The sequence below is a fragment of the Pundamilia nyererei genome, unplaced genomic scaffold (genome assembly GCF_000239375.1).
Source record: "Pundamilia nyererei isolate P.nyererei 1_Seehausen unplaced genomic scaffold, PunNye1.0 scaffold00008, whole genome shotgun sequence".
In the NCBI taxonomy this organism is placed as follows: domain Eukaryota; kingdom Metazoa; phylum Chordata; class Actinopteri; order Cichliformes; family Cichlidae; genus Pundamilia; species Pundamilia nyererei.
The window spans coordinates 4,978,492-4,985,600 of NW_005187409.1; the positions used below are offsets into that span (position 1 = coordinate 4,978,492).

At 39.7% G+C, this 7,109-nt stretch overlaps 1 protein-coding gene across 1 annotated transcript in view; it reads right to left on the reverse strand.

The window, feature by feature from the left end:
• The window catches only part of LOC102206991 (high-affinity choline transporter 1-like), a 31,318-nt gene that overhangs the window by 6,583 nt on the left and 17,626 nt on the right, over positions 1–7,109 (reverse strand). Inside the window, exon 2 of the mRNA XM_013916164.1 lies at positions 756–899. The gene's annotated coding sequence lies outside the window, so the exon portion shown is untranslated. The remainder of the gene's footprint in view (positions 1–755; positions 900–7,109) is intronic.

Consider the following 7,109-nt stretch of genomic DNA (forward strand, 5'->3'; position numbering starts at 1 on the left):
ATTCACTCACCTATCACATTAGAGCCTACTCACAGTAACAGCTAGAACAAAAATAACACAATTTGCATTTATTAATAAAAGGAGTCATTAAGAGGTACATCTTTGAACAAAGTTCACAGCTCTAAAATCTTGTTTTATTTCAGGGGAAGTTTTAACAGTAAAGTCTGCCTGTTTGATTTCCCTCTCTTTATCACACCATCATAGAGGCAACAAAAAAAGAAAACAGAGTGCACACCGTATAATTTACAAAAAGCCTTGGCAACTGAAAAACACCTAACTGATCTAGAGTACTGGTTAGGTGGGAAGTAGTTATTTCATAAGGATATATCTAATTATTCTCCAACATTGCGTTCAAGGAAAAGCATTGGGAACAGTAAACATGTAAAGCATTACCTTCACCTTGTTACAAAAACTTGTTACAAACTGTCATGAAAGCTATTAAAAATAATTTTATAAAATCCATATAAAGGCATTTTGGCATAATATAGATGTGATAATGCAGCAGTAAAACCTGATCTGAGTGACCTTTCTGTGTAGATTAAAAAGTGATACAGTGACAATTATTTGTAAACTTTTACACTTTTACTTTGTTTTAAATCTTAGTCACCAGTAAGTGCCAAACTAAAACACACGCTTGCTTTATCAGAGACCAGCTTAGTTTAATTTACAGTCAACAGCTGCAGCAAATATAGACAGAAGCTTTTGCTAACTGCGATAGGTTTAAGCAATGAAAATCAAAGTCAAACACTAATTACCTGCTTAGCTGGTGGCAGTGTGGGTATTCTGGTACCTTTCTGAATCCTTTCCAGGACTGCGTTCCTATCGTCTCTGCCTGACTGTTTTGTTTTCTGTTTGTCTCATAGCCAGTCTAAGCCTCCTCATGGCATAGGGGGCTGAGCCTATTGTAGATAAGACACAAAAAAAATCTACGGCTGGACAGGTTTTCTCATTCCTCACAGACCTCAAAGGAACCAGCAATTTACGATCATTTCCAGGCAGAAAAAAGTGCCTTTTTAGGAATAGCGATACCAGAGGAAATAATTAGATTTAATAAATGAGACAGATAAAGGTTTTACTGAATTTCAACTTTTAGCTAATGGATTTGTGGCTGAAGGAGTATTTAGAGTCTTGACTTCTGCAAAAGTTGCGATGCAATCTAAAATATAGACATTGTTACAGTGCAATCAAAATCCTGTGCTTTAGCAAAAAACATAAAAAAGAGCAGCACTCATTCTTCAGAATGTCACGATTTCAAAATCATGTAATTTGCTCAGAATTTTTAATTCATCAGTGAAGAAGTCTATTTAATAAGAGTATAAATATGATTACTTTACATACTGTATCTATGATAACCCGTTTGTGGACACGGTAACCCTTGTTATATGACTCCCTATTCACTTAATGTTTATGTATAAATATTATAAATATGTAAAAATATTGTTTTGAAATAAGAACAGTTATGACCTTGTTCCCGCTTTTTCACGAACTGCTTGTCTAGGCTACATGTGTGACTGACGTCAACTGGCACTATAAGCTAAAGATAAAATACACATAAACAAAAAGTTCTCTTGTCAGCATATTTGGTGTCAGAATTTATTTAGACCCATGATGTACAATAAATCTTCCAAACTTACAAGTTTTTAGCTGACCCTAATATTTTATACTCTTTCAAAAGCCAGTTTGAAGGTCAGAGTTGGAGTTAAGTCTATGTCAGGGGCATTTATTGGGCAGGGTTTAACATAAACACTTGCCTGATGGCTCAAAGCCTGAGTGGTAAAGTACACTGGGTAGGTATGTTGATTTGGCTGTGATGATATTTTTGTTATCAGATTATTCACTTGTGATGCCAACATGCTGAAATAAACCGTCACTATTTTTTTTTTTTACTTTAACCTGTATCCAGGTTCGTAAACAGTGCTCTGCATTGTGCTGGCACATGACATCGAAGGAGATAACCGTGGAATTGCATCCTTGAACTCAGTTACAGCGCTTTCAGGAAGACAACTTGAGCCTTACTCAGGGTGTAAACAGACCTCAGACCAAATAAACTGCCACTGGCACACCTAATAACCTTTGAAAAAAACTTGGCTTCTTTCATTGAGAAAGCGCTATATCTGAACCAGATGCACCTAGACCGTGTGGTGGCAGATTTATTTTCTCATCTATTAATCACAGATTTAATCATATCACATTAGTTATAGTAATATCACTTTACTATAGTAAGAGCACTCCTGTCACTAGTTTACATGCATGTGGAACGTTAACACAGTGAGGCCATTGTAATGGGAGACATTAAACAGATAGTGGGACTCCTTCTGCGTATCAGGGATGTAAATCCTTAGGTGACGGCCAAGCAGAAAACAAGGTCATAATTCTCTCTGTGAGGGAGAAGGTATAGCTCCCCCGTGAGAGGGGCCAACGTGTGAGTTTGTGGAATGTTCTTTGTCTGCGTCTCTGTATATAAGATGTAAGGACGGTGGCCACAATTCAGAGATGGTCCTAGTGTTTCACTGGGATGCTCTCTCCACATTGCAATGTGTTTATCAAACCCACTTCAAATCAAGCTCGCTGGGTGTGTTGCAGGTTATTGTTCAATTTTCCACAACAATTTGGCGTTGTCGGGCAGGATTCCTCCGGTGAGTTTCGCTGAATCACGGGCACGCGGTGACTGGCCATCCTGAGGTAAAATTGCCTCAGTCCCACCGTTGTTTTCAAAAAGGGAGAACCGGGGGGTATGCTTCACCGAATCACACATGCAGGAATTTTTAAAAGAACCAAGAGAGGCACTGCAAAGGATCTGCAACGGTGAGCTGTTTTGATTTGGGAGGATTTTTCTATCGGACCGACGGGGAAATCCTCGCTTCCTTACAGCTGCAATTATTGGGTGCAGGTTCCTAGAAACTCAGTTTGGATATTCAAGTGGGTATTCTTGTTGCAGTGGTAAGTGCAGGATCAAATCCAGGTTTTGGTTGCATGATTTTCTTTTCCCTTTCAGAAATATGGGAAAGAATACATGCAGTATAAAGTGTGTAGAAACTGAGGAATGCAGTAAAGAGAAGTGTGTGTGTGTATAACCAAGAGTGATGGAAAGAGATGTGTTAAAATGTGGATTGAAGAATAAGAGAGGGAAAGTGTTAATAAGTAGTGATGAAAATGATATTAAATATGTCACACATAAACAGAGAAATGTGAAGGAAAGGCAGGTTTAAGGACATGCTCTACTGAATCTGCAGCTCCACTGCACACACAGCCATTAAACCTGCCTACTAGCGCGCGCGCGCGCACACACACACACACACACACCCCTACCTTTCCAAACGCCTTCTATGCTTATTCCCTTCCGATGCTGCACCCTTTACCCACCCCTGCTGCTTGTCATGCGTTTCTTTGGTGTATTAAGAGTTTTTTCATGTGCTATGTGCAGAGGTGTTTTTTGTCCAGTTCTCAAACTGATCTCAATGTTGGAGCTCAGTCTGGGGAGAGTTATTTTTTTCTCCTTATCTTTCCTCATGTGGTGCAATTTCCATTGTTATACCTCTCTGACCTGTCTTCCCCATGTGATGTTTTGTGTAATGTATGTATGGTCGGAAGGGTAAGATGGCGCTGGCACGGCTGGCAGCCTTAACCCAATTTCCCTCGGGATAAATAAAGTATTATCAATCAATCAAATGTTAAATGTTACAGGGGGAAAATGTGTATTCAATGTGAAACACATACTGTGTTAAAATCAGTATCACTCCTTTCACAGACTAGGAGGGTTGACCACATGATTTACAGCAACACCTCTGGAATCTGTTGATCCAGGCCCGACCTGCGAGGACACACCACTGGCTAATGTTTTTTTTTTTCCTCTCTAAGGGTTCTGGCATCACACAGGCAGACATGAGTGAAATGAAGCAGGTTGTGCAGTGATTACAGAACATCTTAGTGTGGGGCTCATTATCATATCTTTATTCATTTTAAGGTGTTGAGTTCAAAGTGTGAAAACAAGTGAGTGACATTACTTAAGAAAAGTTACTGGTTACAGTAGTTTTAATTAAACACATGGGATGATCCATGATTTGGGCAAATTATGGTAACAGTAGTGTTTTAATGATTTGGGGGAAATAAACTGCATATGGCGCACTTTTGTAAGTGGTGTTGGATGCCTTATTACTCTTATGACCCTACAGTTGTTTGTAAGTGTGAAGTTTGTATTTACTCACCGATTTTGGTTTCTAGGTAACTGCGGTGTGGATGCAGGCTCCAGGAAGAGCCAAGAGTTAGAGCCCACTTAACATGACATTAATGCTGATTTTATTCTTTAACACAGGGTTACAGGGCTGAAGTGAAATTACTCCGGAGGAGAAGCCCTGATGTTGTCCATGGCTTTTTACTGTGATTTGTGGGATTAACAGTTCATGTACAGGTATTAAACCTCTACAGGGGGGTTAAGTCCATGTTCAGATAAGGCTTTGATGATCTATAAGTAAACTTCACTGAACTGAAAGGAAAATGTGGTTTGATGATGGTTGACATGTTTTCCAAATGGTTAGAAGTTTTTCCTCCTAGTAAAGAGATACAGGTGCAGCAGCCAGAGTATTGCTGGAAGAAATCATCCCAAGGGTGGAATCTCCTGACTGAGACTGGGTGCTGATCAGAAGTCTTCAGAGACCCAGCAAGAAGCAGGGACCATTCATAGCAGAGCTGACAGCCCAGGCAGTGGTTGAGGTCAAAGGTCGTGCGGTTTGGGGCCCTACTAGTCATCATGAGAAGATTCCAGAACCACAGCAATAACCATAAAGCTGCGTTGGAACGAGAGGGTGAGGGGTGAAAAGAGTGCCCTCCTCCAACAAGGGAGTGCCAAGCTCCAACTCAGCGACTGAAGAGTGAGACTCTGTGGCACCTAACAGGGATCAGCGAATGAATGCAGATAACACCTGCTTAAACAGCCAATCAGTTTCCCTGGAAAGCTTAGTGTGTTTTTAAGTTAAGGTGGTCGTTGGTATGACGTTATATTTTATAAATGACATGCATTTACATGACTCTCCGAACATCAAACTCTGTTAGAGTTCTGAGCATGAGTAAAAGTGATTGGAGTAGTTATAGCATGCAAGTTTTACAGCAACTTGTGCGCATTTTGTAGGGTAGGTAGATTGATTATCTAGCATGTGTAGGAATGTTTAGCTTATTTTAGAGTTTAGGAATGTGTTAGATAGGATATAGAATTGTGAGACAGTGACACTGCCCTGGATATAAATAAAGGCCTGACTGTGTCATGAACTTAGGAGTAGATTTTAGGAGACCCTCCCCCAGTTGAACTGTGAAAGTAAGACAAAGAGGAGTTAATGCTGAGTGGAAATTCCCCAGAGGATACCTGGGTGGGGGTCTCAACATTTGTAACTGGATAACTGTGGTCTGGAAGGGAGATGGACTTTTATGACCGGCAGGGAGTCACGTACATAGAGACACACACACCCACAGTGCTTTAACTGTTACGCACCCACACGCGTACACAGTCACTCACGTGCACTCACACATACATACAGGTACGCACATACATTCACTCACGTGCGCTCACATAGGCATACGGGTACGCGCACACACAGGCACTCATGTGCTCGTGCATACACACAGACACAGAGTTTGGAGCACACCATGGGGGTTTTATGATAGGGTCGCCTCTATAAAGCTGGCTGTAACTAACAAAGGGGTGAAGATTTTGCAGAGGGACATCGGCCTCGTCTTCCCTTCTAGAAGTGCATGCTTAAATGAAGATGAATAAAGGTTTTGTGAAATAACTACTGAGTTCCGGTGCCGTCTCTGGAAGTTTCGAGGAATAAAACGAACCGGGGTGAAACTGATTTCGCAACACATGTCATGTTTTGGTTCATCACATTTTATTGAGGGATTTTGATAGACCTCAAACATGCACCTAAACGAGGAGGTTTAGAGAGTCAAATGTGGTTGTTTTGGTTTCCCCAATCACTGATGTAGGCACAGTAAAGATAATTGTAAATGCCCTTGAGAAGGTTTACACCTTTTAAACGGGCTGATGGCTCTACAATAGTAAAGAGTACAGTACACTGCATAGACAGAGAGGAAAGAGCTATAATTCTGTTGTAAAATGTAGCTCAGAAGTGTTTGATATATATGTTGGCTGTGTGGAAATTCATGGCTACTTTTGGGTTTTACTTTAAAACTCGAGAAGCACTAACATCAGTGTTAGTATATGTTTGTGGTACCTACAGATTCAGACATATTCACTGTCCTTGATGGCAAACATCTGGACAGGGCAAAGCAAATGGCACAAAGGATTGTGTGTGATGTTTGGCGAGGCATGTGTGCCTCAATCCCTAATAACATGGGGGATGAGGGTCTTTTACAGAAACAGTTAATAAATTGGGAGATTTAATTATAAAGTGGGAAGACATATCACACACTGAAAAACTTCCTTATCTTAACAACAGGTTCTTATGAGAGAGCAGCTTGATGTAACTAAGGTTGAAGTTTTCTTTGCAGATAATGATGATCAATATCATCTCATATTGTGTTTTCTTTTATGATATAACTGCCATCCTTCGAACAAAGGGTGGAGACTTAGATGGAGAGAAGATGACCATAAAATGTGAATTTGTTGTTTCCTTCTGACTATAGGGAAGATGCACATTGTGAATTCTTTGAGTACACAATGGTGCTGATGTACAGTAGTTAGAAAAGAAATTTCCATGTGTTTTTATGCGATACTTAATTATTTTTAATTCTTAATTGTGGTATCACAAAGGGTGGAAGGTGGTGGCAGATTTCTCATCTATTAATCACATATTTAATCATATCACATTAGTTATAGTAATATCACTTTCTCACTTTACTATAGTAAGAGCACTCCCTGTCACTAGTTTACATGCATGTGGAACATTATGTGGGATTATAATATTATTTTATGCCATGTTAGACCCCTAATTAAAGTTTGTGAATTACTATGTAGTTTTAGTTTGCATTATTCTCCTGAATTAGAAGGTGGTAACTATTGCATTTGTTAAACTGATTTGCATTACATTAGACTGCTGATTTATTGTGAATGAATGATATTGTTTTATGATGCATTATACTGCTGAGTTATAAGAAAT